An 11036-nucleotide genomic window follows, 5' to 3' on the forward strand; every position below is an offset into this window, starting at 1 on the left:
ATGCATTGGAGTTAAATAGATGTTAACAAAAGTGAACAAAAATCACAGAGTTTTAAGCTGTCTGACTAAAAATCCCCTCAGCTCTCCAGTGTTTCACTTTCAGCCTTTTGTGGTATAAACATTTCACTAAATTCTTCAGTCACCAAAGAGTGATCCTTGTTAGACAAGACCTGAGGCCGGGCCTACACTAGATAACTAGGTCAATTTAACTACATCTGTCAGTGGTCAGAAAAATCCACACGGTGGCATAATTAAATTGACCTAAGTCCCTGTGTAGACAGTGCTAGGTTGACAGAAGAATTTTTCTGTTCTGGACCTAGCTATCACCTCTTGAGGTGGTTGATTATCTACACAGACAGGAATCCCTCCTGTTAGCATAGTAATGTCTACACCGGGGTAGGCAACCTAGGCGGCGCGCAAGCTGATTTTCAGTGGCACTCACACTGCCCAGGACCTGGCCACCAGTCTGGAGGGCTCTGCATTTTAATTTAATTTTAAATGAAGCTTCTTAAACATTTAAAAAACCTTATTTACTTTACATACAACAATAGTTTAGTTATATATTATAGACTTTTAGAAAGAGACCTTCTAAAAACGTTAAAATGTATTACCGGCACGCGAAACCTTAAATTAGAGTGAATAAATGAAGACTCAGCATACCACTTCTGAAAGGTTGCCGACCCCTGGTCTACACTGAAGTGCTACAGTGGCGCAGCTTTAATAATAATAATATAGTCAAACCCTGCAATAAGACGCCCTGCCATAACGCGATCACAATTTGGCCCCCCTTTAATGTACTGTACCAGTGGTCCCCAACGCCATGATGGCTGCCGGGACATTGATGTGCCCCTGCCTAGTGCCAAGCAGGGGAGAGAAGCTGCGGCCCCGCGCCTGCCGGGGACAGAAAGCAGCGGCGCCCACAGCTCTGTTGTTCTCTGTCCCTGGCAGGCGCAGGGCCGCGGCTTGTCTCCGGCTTCAAGAGGAGCCGCGGCCCCGCACCTGCCAGGGACAGAGAGCTCCAGGGCTGCGGGGCCACGGCTCTTCTCCGGCTCTGATACCTGCCATGCCCAGGTCTTCACAATGTGGTTTGATACTCACCTTCACAGGCCAGACCTGGCCTCCCTGCTTCACTGTTTGTTCCCTGCCCCTCCTCTTGGTGTCTGGTACCTGCCCTCCCCAGCTTCCCCTTCCCGCCCCTTCATTGTTCAGTGCTCGCTTTCCCAGCCCAGTGCCCCCTTTATCTGTTTATTCCCTGCACTGCCCAGGCACCATTCCACTTGCCAGTTGTTTCCCTACTTGTCCTGCTCTGCCCAGCCCTGCTTACCCCATGGATCTGTGTTTCCCCAGTGCTAGTGATTGCCCCCCACCATTTTGTTTTATTTCCTACTCACTGCTCCCCATAGACTACCCATGCCTGCTGACAGTGGGGAGCACAACCACTGTCAGCCATGCTCCCCCCCCCTTCCTGGCAGCAATCTCCCCTTCTGGAAAGCAGCCCCCGCTCTGGAAAACAGTGGCCCTTCCATGCAGCTCCCAGCTATTCCTTTGCCTCTCCTGGCAGAGTTAAAGCAGCAGAACTTCCGAGCAACTCCCAACTTTTCTTCCGCTCCTGCTTCCACCTCCCCCTGCCTGGCACAGCTCCCTGGCTCAGCTGCTCTGCAGGGAGGGGGCCCTGCAGGTCACACCATGTGACCGAGCAATCTGGAGAGCTCCAGGGCTGCAGGCACAGGTGCTCACTGTCCCGGGCAGGTGCGGGGCTGCGGCTTCTCTCTGGCTTCTCTGGGACTGCAGGCACCGGTGCTCTCTGTCCCTGGCAGGCCGGAGAGAAACCGCGGCCCCACTCCTACCAGTGACAGAGAACTCCAAAATAAGTCTGGAAAAATTGTTGGCTCCCGCCAGTCTTCTCAAAATATGAATGTGCTATTGGCCACACAAAGGTTGGGGACCACTGGTTTAAGTCTTATAAAAAAAACAACGGTTATCCCAGCCTGTTTTACACTCAAAAGTAATTTAATTAAATGTACATGAAAGAAATGTGAAACCAACTACAGTACTATATACAGTACTAATCATTGCGCAGAGTGCAAAGTCAATCTGGTTGCATGTCTTCATAATTTTAAATGTCATCGCTTCTTAAAAAAGCTATCTAGTGTGGTCTGCTTATTTGCTTCTAGCAAAGTCAAGTATGCTTCTGAGTTGGAGGATTTTGATGCTCTCCACATCTTGAGTTTCCAGCCACCTCAAACTGGCTTCTAGGTGCTTTACTGCCTCAGACGCTTTTGGTGGGAGAGTTGAGGTGCCACCATCGTCATCATTATCGCCACTGATTTCGGGCTCTGGTGGTGCAGCTTCATTCTTCTTGCTGACATTTGCAACAATTTCCTCATCTGAGATGTATTCATATATGGGGCAGATGTCATCTGCTGAAAACCAGTTGAAGATATCATGATGACTGTGCTCATATTCTTGGAGTGCTTCTTTGGCTAAACATACGCTGTCTTCAATGAATCTTGTAAATTCAGGCTCGTCGTCATTGCCATCATCGTGTGTAGATGATTGAAAAGCTGGACCAAGACCCTTTATCCAGCACCGTTCAATGCAGTGTGCAGAGATAGCATCCCAGGCTTTCCCGCCGAAGTGAGAGACTTCTTTCAAGTTGAGCAACGCCAGTGATGTGTGGACAGAGGAGTTGTTACCCGATACCATCCTCTTGATCATTTCCTGACGATAGTTTTGTTTAAATACCGATATGATGCCTTGCTCCAGTGGCTGGATTTCTGATGTAGTGTTCTTTGGGAGATAAGAGACTTTAATCTTGCCGTCACGACTGACAAGATTTTCCGCTGGGGGCTGGGCAGGGCAATTATCCAGCAGGAGGAGAGCTTTTTCCTCCTGTTTCAGTTTTCACAAATGAGCCTGAACGGCTGGCACAAAAGTTTTATGGAACCAGTCTTTAAATATGGAGCTATTCATCCATGCATTCTTGCTGTTGGTGTATTCAAAGGGAAGGGCTTTCATATTAACATGATGAAAACATCTGGGAGACCTTGCTTTTCCGATCATCAGAGGTCTGAGTTTGTGGCTGCCAGACTTGTTGATGCAAAACAAGAGAGTGACTCGGTCCTTTCTCTGCTTAAAGCCTTCTCGTTTGTGACTGTCAGTCTTGGTTGCAAGGGTGCGATCGGTTAACATTTTAAAGCATAAACCAGTCTCGTCGCAGTTGTAAACTTGATCGGCTGTGCAGCAACCTTCCTCCAGCAACTTTTTAAGCTCAATTGGGTAGGAATCAGCAGCCGCTATCAGCTGAGCGGATTTCCCCAGACACAAGAACTTGGCTTATAGTGTGCCTTTACTTGAATCTGTCCAGCCAGCCGTTACTCGCCTTAACTTTTGATTCATTTCCATTGAGAAGGCGATCAAATTTCTCTGCTTGAGCTTTCAGAATAGGGCCAGAAATAGGAACTCCTTCTGAGCGAGCCTGGACAAACCATTGATACAAGGCTGAATCTAGGCTTTCGTCATTAGCAAACTTGACCTTTTTGCGCTGTAAACCAGTTTCCTCCTCAAGAATGCAGGGTGGGCTACGGAGCTTTTCTTCTTTTTTCCACCCTCACAGAGTGAACTCGCTAATTCCTAGATATCTAGCAAGCTGAGTTTGTTGTTTGCCCTTCTTTAGTCGATCCAGGACGTACAATTTCTCTCGGGCAGAAAATGACTTGCGTTTGCAAACTGGGGTATCCATAACGGTAAAATATTTTTAAAAATATAGGAAATGAATAACAACTTCATAGACAAACACCATACACATATACACACAATAAGTGCAATGGATCTGCAATGGCCACAAGTCACTTTATCCTCTAGGACTGGAAAAACGCGGTTTATTTATAAATGTCGTAAAAAGTGGCAAAACGATCAGTATTATGGCAGTGGACCCCAACCTTTTGTGGCCAGTAGCACATTCATGTTTTGAGAAGAGTGTGGCGGAAGCTAACAATTTTTCCAGACTTATTTTGGAGTTCTCTGTCATTGGCATGAGCGGGGCCGTGGCTTCTCTCCGGCCTGCCAGGGACAGAGAGCACCAGTGCCTGCAGCCCCAGAGAAGCCAGAGAGGAGCCGCGGACCCGCGCCTGCCGGGGACAGAGAGCACCGGCGCCCACAGCCCTGGAGCTCTCTGTCCCTGGCAGGCGCAGGGCCGAGGTTCTCTACAAGCCGGAGAGGAGCCGCAGCCCCGCGCCTGCCGGGGATAGAGAGCACTGGCACCTGCAGCCCCGGCACTCTCTGTCTCCGGCAGGTGCGGAGCCGCGGCTCCTCTTGAAGCCGGAGAGAAGCCGTGGCCCCGCGCCTGCCCGGGTCAGAGAACAACAGAGCTGCCGGCACCGGTGCTCACTGTCCCCGGCAGACACGGGGCCGCAGTTTCTCTCCCCTGCTGGGCACTAGGGGGCGCACATCAATGCACCGCCTTGGGGACTACTGACGGGCTTGAAACCCCGCTATACCCCGCATTTAGAGCGATGTAATTTTTTGGACCCCAAACATCGCGGTATAGCGGGATTTCACTGTATATGGAGATATACCTATCTCATAGAATTGGAAGGGACCCTGAAAGGTCATCAAGTCCAGTCCCCTGCCTTTACTAGCAGGACCAAGTACTGATTTTGCTCCAGATCCCTAAGTGTCCCCCTCAAATATTGAACTCACAATCCTGGGTTTAGGAGACCAATGCTCAAATCACTGAGCTATCCCTCCCCTCAAGCGGAGTGTTTTAAATGTTGACAAGCCCTGAATGTCTTAAAAAAATAAAACAAAATCCTTTTATGGCTTCTTTATACATCAAAAAGAACCAAAAAAAGGGAGCAAGCCATATTTTTCCCCTCTGGAGGTCACAAAGAAGCCAGGATTAATTGATGGGAGTGGGAATAAAGGGCTCTGAAAATACAACTTGCCTCTCCCTCTGAGGAAACAGTACCTACAAACAGTTGAGTATTGTAATTTCACATTTTGAAATTAACTTATGGTTAGCTAGAACCTTGAGGGATCAGGCCCTCTCTCTCCTTTTCCTGACAATCAGGAAACAGAGCTTAGTCTGCAACGTCAATGGTTCGGCCATCCAAAATATTCTCTACTTGCCTAAGAGAAGAAAAAAAAACACATACATAAATTTGATCAGGCAAAAGGCCAATGAGGGAAGGCACAGTTTTTTTGATCTGATAAAAATAAAATGTTCCAACCAACTACCCTCAAAGAGAGCTGTCCCATGTCTGACCATTTAGTCACCAGCCTAGTAGTTGTCAAAATATTTTGTTTCTTTTCAGTGGTTCAGAAAAGCTTCCCCCACCCTTGAATAGATATATATAATTTGAGAAAACTCTAATATGTTCAGTTTAAAGGTACATTTTCCAAACATAACTTACTAAGAACTTCTGGGGACGTGTATATATTATGTACATATGGCATCTGCCAATGCTGAAACAGCCAATGGGCAAACTTGAAGCTTGTGGCAGGATTTTTTCATTCTGAAGGAATCAGAAGCAGCAGCAGCAGGGTCAGAAAAGAAGTTGCATCTTGTTATTATATTAACAAACATGTACTCATGACATGCTCCTTGCTCCAGCTAGTCTCTGCCAGGGCCGGCTCTACCATTTTTGCTACTCCAAGCAAAAAAAAAAAAAAAAAAAAAAAGCCGCTCGGACTGTGCCGCCCCAAGAATGGACGGAATGCCACCCCTTAGCATGTGCTTCCTCCACTGGTGCCTGGAGCCGGCCCTGGTCTCCGCATGTGTTACATACCATGTGGTACACTGAGTGAGGCTTAGCAGACAGGAGAGACTTTGTGTAGTAAAGAACACAATTTAATTCTATAATACATTTTGAAGATATGCATGTGTATTATACTATGGGATAACAGTAACTGTTTTCAGTCCCTATTATTCCCAGTGGATTGTGGAGCAAAGCCATTCCCAACATTGGCTACCTTAACCAGCTTAGTCTAGAAAGTTGTCTTGGCCACTTGCTGATTTATAGTTAGCCATATTTTTCTCTCTCCTAACTTCAGCAGAGACTACCAACTTTGATAGTAGTGTCTCAATCGTTGTCCTCTTTACATTAAGTTTAATCAAATTTAATTAATGTCTTCATTTACTTTATTCATTATTTACAGTTTGAGCCTTCAGGATCCTTCCCCAGGCAGATGTTCTGTTATTGAATATTACACACAGATTCTGCCTACGGTGTTAGGATGGGCTTTCTGTTTGGTTAAACATTTAAGTTATGACATCAAGTATATCTGAATCTCCACTGACAATTTCTGTGTGTAGTAAAATAGCTAACAGATTTACTTCAGAAGTACCAAAAAGAGCTTAAAATAGACAAGGTGGAGAGTGCTATTATGACACTTAGCACTTATACAGTATTTTTCAACTTCAGAGTGATCTTCACAACACTATACTGAGGCAGATTAGTAAGTACTGTTATCCCCAGTACAGAGAGCATTCCAAGAAGAGAATATAATGTTCAATGGTTACTTTTTTCATATTCCTTGGAATTCCAAGGGGGGAGGAATATTCCATTAATTGGATTATTAACATTACAATTTATTTTTAGTTGTTTCAGTGACCACTATTACTCTGAGGCAATGCCACGTAGTTGATGGCACAGCATCGGAGATCACAAATGGTCAACTTTATATCTGCATCACATCCTGAGGTGACATATACCCAGTCAATATGGAGATAGTTGAAATCCTCCATTATTATTGAGGTTTCTATTTTTAAACCCTCTCTAATCTCCCTGCACATTTCACAATCATCATCATCATCCTGGTCAGGTGGTCGGTAGTATATTTCTACTGCTATATTCTTAATTATTCAAGCATGGAATTTCTATCCATAGAGATTCTATGGTACAGTTTGATTCATTTAAGATTTTTACTATATCTGACTCTATGCTTTCTTTCACATGTAGTGCCACGCCCTCACCAAAATGACCTACACTGTCATTTGTATATATTTTGTACCCTGGTATTACCGGGTCCCCTTGATTGTCATTATTCCACCAAATTTATGTGATGCCTATTATATCAATATCTTCATTTAATATTAGGCACTGAAGTTCACCCAGCTTAGTATTTAGACTTCTAGCATTTGTATACAAGCACTTATAAAAATTGTCACTTTTTAGTTGTCTGCCTTCATGTGATGTAATTGAATGGGACTCTTTTTCATTGACTGTTTCTCTTCAGTTCCTAACTGTACTTTATCAACTTCTATCCTCGCCTCTTTACTAGGATATAGAGATTCCCTGTTAATAGATCTTCCCCTATGGGATGTCTCTGTTCAATCATGTGCTCCTCCTTACCTGTCAACTTTCCCTCAGCCCTTAATTTATAAACTCCTCTACGACCTTTTTAATTTTACATGCCAGTAGTCTGGTTCCATTTTGGTTTAGGTGGAGCCCATCCTTCCTGTATAGGCTCCTCCTTTCCCAAAAGGTTCACCAGTTCCTAATATATCTAAACCCCTCCTCCCTACATCATTGTCACATCCAGGAATAGAGACCCTGCAATTCTGACTAACTTGGCCTTGCACGTGGAACTGGAAGCATTTCCAAGAATGTACCATGGATGTTCTGGACTTTAATCTCTTACCTTCCAGGCTAAACTTGACCTCCAGGATCTCTCTCCTACCTTTCCCTATGTCATTGGTACCTACATATACCATGACCATCAGCTCCTCCCCGGCAATTGCACTTAATTCTGCCTAGATGTCTAGAGACATTCACAACCTTTGCCTCCAACAGGCAGTTCACCATGAGGTTCTGCCGGTTATCACAGACTCAGCTATATTTCTAATGGTTGATTCCCCCCATTACCTATCCCTTCCCTAGAAAGATATCCTCAGTGTGAGAGGAGGTCATGTCATCATCTGGAGGGAAGGTCCCAACTAGTGTGACCAGACATCCCGATATTATCAGGACTGTCCCAATATTTGGGGGCTTTGTCTTATACAGGCAACTATTATCCCTGCTCCCTGTCCCGATTTTTCACAGTTGCTACCTGGTCTCCCTAATCCTAACTATGGGATTGTTTTCCTCCTCTCCAGTTTGATGTTCTCCTTCCCCGAGATTTTCATCATCCTCAACAGTACAGAGGCTGTCAGACTGGGGGTGGGACAGCTCTACTGTGTCCCAGAAAGTCTCATCTATGTATCTTTCTGTCTGTCTTAGCTCCTCCAGATCAGCCATTGTAGTCTCAAGAGCCCATACTTGGTCTCTGAGGGCTATGAAGAACTCCTTGCACTGAATGCACACATACGCAACCTGCCCACAAGGTAGGTAATCATACATGCTGCATTCAGTGCAATAACTCTATGGTCACTCTTTCATAAGAGGAGTGGGTGGGGCCGGGGAAATTAATGAGCCCCTAGTAAAGATGGCTGACATTTTCTATTGTTTCCAATGGAACTGTAGCCACATGCTGCCCTCAGGGAACGTGGCCACTCTAGAGATATATCTCTAAAGTCTTCACACACATAATTCTTCAAACCTGGCAGTGTGTGATATAAGTGTAACCCTTCTGCCAGGCCAAGTTGATAGCAGCAAGGGCCGGGTTCAGTACATAGGGGTCCCCTCTCAACAGTGTAACACAAAACCAGCTCGAGCCCCCACCCAGTGACCTGGGAAAATCTTACACACATCCCTGGGTGCCTCAAAGAGGCAATACTTCCCTTCTCCCAAGCACAGAGTCTCGGTGTAGCAGAAAATGTTTAATAACATGAGGTAAACGACATAGCATTAAATTGGGAAAACACCACAACTAGAGTTCATAGACCAAACCATGAGCGAAGACCCACCCCAACAAATTGGGCTGTGTCCTTTCCCGTTGGTTCTTGAAACCAGCAACCCAAAATCACCCAAAGTCCCAAAAGTCCAACACCCCCAAAGTCTCTTGGGTCCAGCAACCCAAAAATCACCAAAGTCCCAGAAGTCCAACAACCCCCAAAGTCTCTGTCCCTGGTCAGTGCAGCCCCAGAGTTCAAAGGGGGGGGGACGTAGGGTGTTAAAGTGCACCTTACGTGATCCGAGGCAGACCGTCCGCCTCTCCGTGGGGTTCCACAGCCTTCACCACGAGCCACTCCACTCCGCAAGCCGTCCCGTGAGCCACTCCTGCCGTCCCACAAACTGCTCTGCTCTACCAGCTGCTCCACTCCGCTCACCAACCTGTGAGCCACTCCAGCTGTCCCCACAAACGGCTCTGCTCCGCTCAGCTTGCCATTCCTTGGACCGCTCCAACCGTCCCCGCAAGGCTCTGCTCTGCTAGCTGCTCCTCCAACCGTCCCAGCAAACTGCTCTGCCAGTCACTTAACAATATAGCTTCAGGTTCCCCCACTAGTTAACACAGCACTCAGTGATCTCACCTCTTAGTAACTTTAGCTCTTTTATGATTTCAGCTAGTAGGAAGAAAACCCCAGTGCTGGTGCATTAGTGGCTCAAAGTAAATTCAGCTTAGCAGCCTGAAACTAGATTTCTAATAGAATCAAAGCTAGCTCTGACATTCAACAGTGAAGAAGGTACAATTGGTGTTACCAACTCACAAAAGACACCCATACCAGGCAAGCATTCATTCCTTATTCACTAGGTTTTGTAACCCATGCCCCTTGTCAAGCGAGTGCTACTTAGTTAATGGTGAGTCTTTCTGTCATACAACAGTTCCACTGGCCTTGATTCACAGAATCAGGGTAACAAAACTTTGTTCTTCCTGCCCTAATAACTGGGGATCCCACACCAGCCAAAGTAACCACTTTCAGTTGCTGTTGTTTCATGCCACGCGGGTGGGTGTGCCTATGCAAACAAGATCAGCCCCTGGAGTTCTCTTCCACACTCGCCATAATTCACCACCAGATGTCAGGGTAGAGCTCATCCTGACTCTGCTTATATCAGTAAGCAACATAGGTGACAAATGACCAAAAAATGGAACACTTGGCTGATGTGTGTCACATCATAATTGACAGAATATAATGTTTTTTAACTATGAAATTGGTTGTTAATGATGTTTTCTTATGTTAATTTAATAAACCAGATTTTTAGAAAAGGAAGAAAAAAGGGAGAAACAGAAATTCCATCATACACAAGCTTAAGGACCCCCTCCTCCATTGGTTTGAATTCTGGATTGCGTGTACTGCAGCAAAGGCATCTATCATTTGATCTAAAGGAATAACCGTTATTTGTCAGCCCTCCATGAAGATGTGACATTCCCTTTACCAGTGGTTTATACAACTATTTGCTCAAAAGCAGTGGAATGTTGGGGCTTCATGTTCCTGGGTTCTACTCCTGGCTCTGAGATGGGAATGTGGATTATGATTAGAGGTACAAACAAATAGCTAAGGCCATAGATTTGGGATGTTCAAGCCTGAAAGGTAGTATGACAGAGATTTAGATCTACCATAGAAGAAACCTGGGTTCTAGTCCCAAATCTGTCAGAAGCCATTTTGTGCAACCTCTCAATCAACTACTTGTAAAATGAAGGAATGATACTTGCTGCCTCCAAGTTTAGTTAGGCTATTAATGATTATGAAATACATAGAAAAATAGACAGCAATGCATAGAAGTGAGATTTTAAGTAATGGTTTCCTGACTCTCCACTCAGGGCATCTTCCCCTAGGCTAAAAGGTATTTAAATGGTGATCTATGTCTTCTATAGTTATGGGAACAAGAAGTCTTACTCTTTCAGTGAGCTGTGTGAAGTGGCTAGCAGCATACTTGGAAAGGGCACTGTTCCCTACCCAAAATGAGCAGGTTGAGATTGTGAGATTTAGGCTTTTGGTTTAAAGGCCAGAAGGGACCATTTAGATCATCTACAGCACTCTGACCTCCTGTATAACTCAGGCCTGAGTATATATTCAAAGTAATTCCTGACTGACCCTAGAGCACAACTTTTAGAAATCTAGATTTAAAAATTGCCAGTGAAGGAGAATCTACCACCAACTTTGGTAAGTTGTTCCAGTGGTTAATTACCCACATTGTTAATGGAGGCCCTGTATT

Source organism: Trachemys scripta, chromosome 4 (assembly GCF_013100865.1).
Source record: "Trachemys scripta elegans isolate TJP31775 chromosome 4, CAS_Tse_1.0, whole genome shotgun sequence".
NCBI classification, from domain to species: Eukaryota; Metazoa; Chordata; order Testudines; family Emydidae; genus Trachemys; species Trachemys scripta.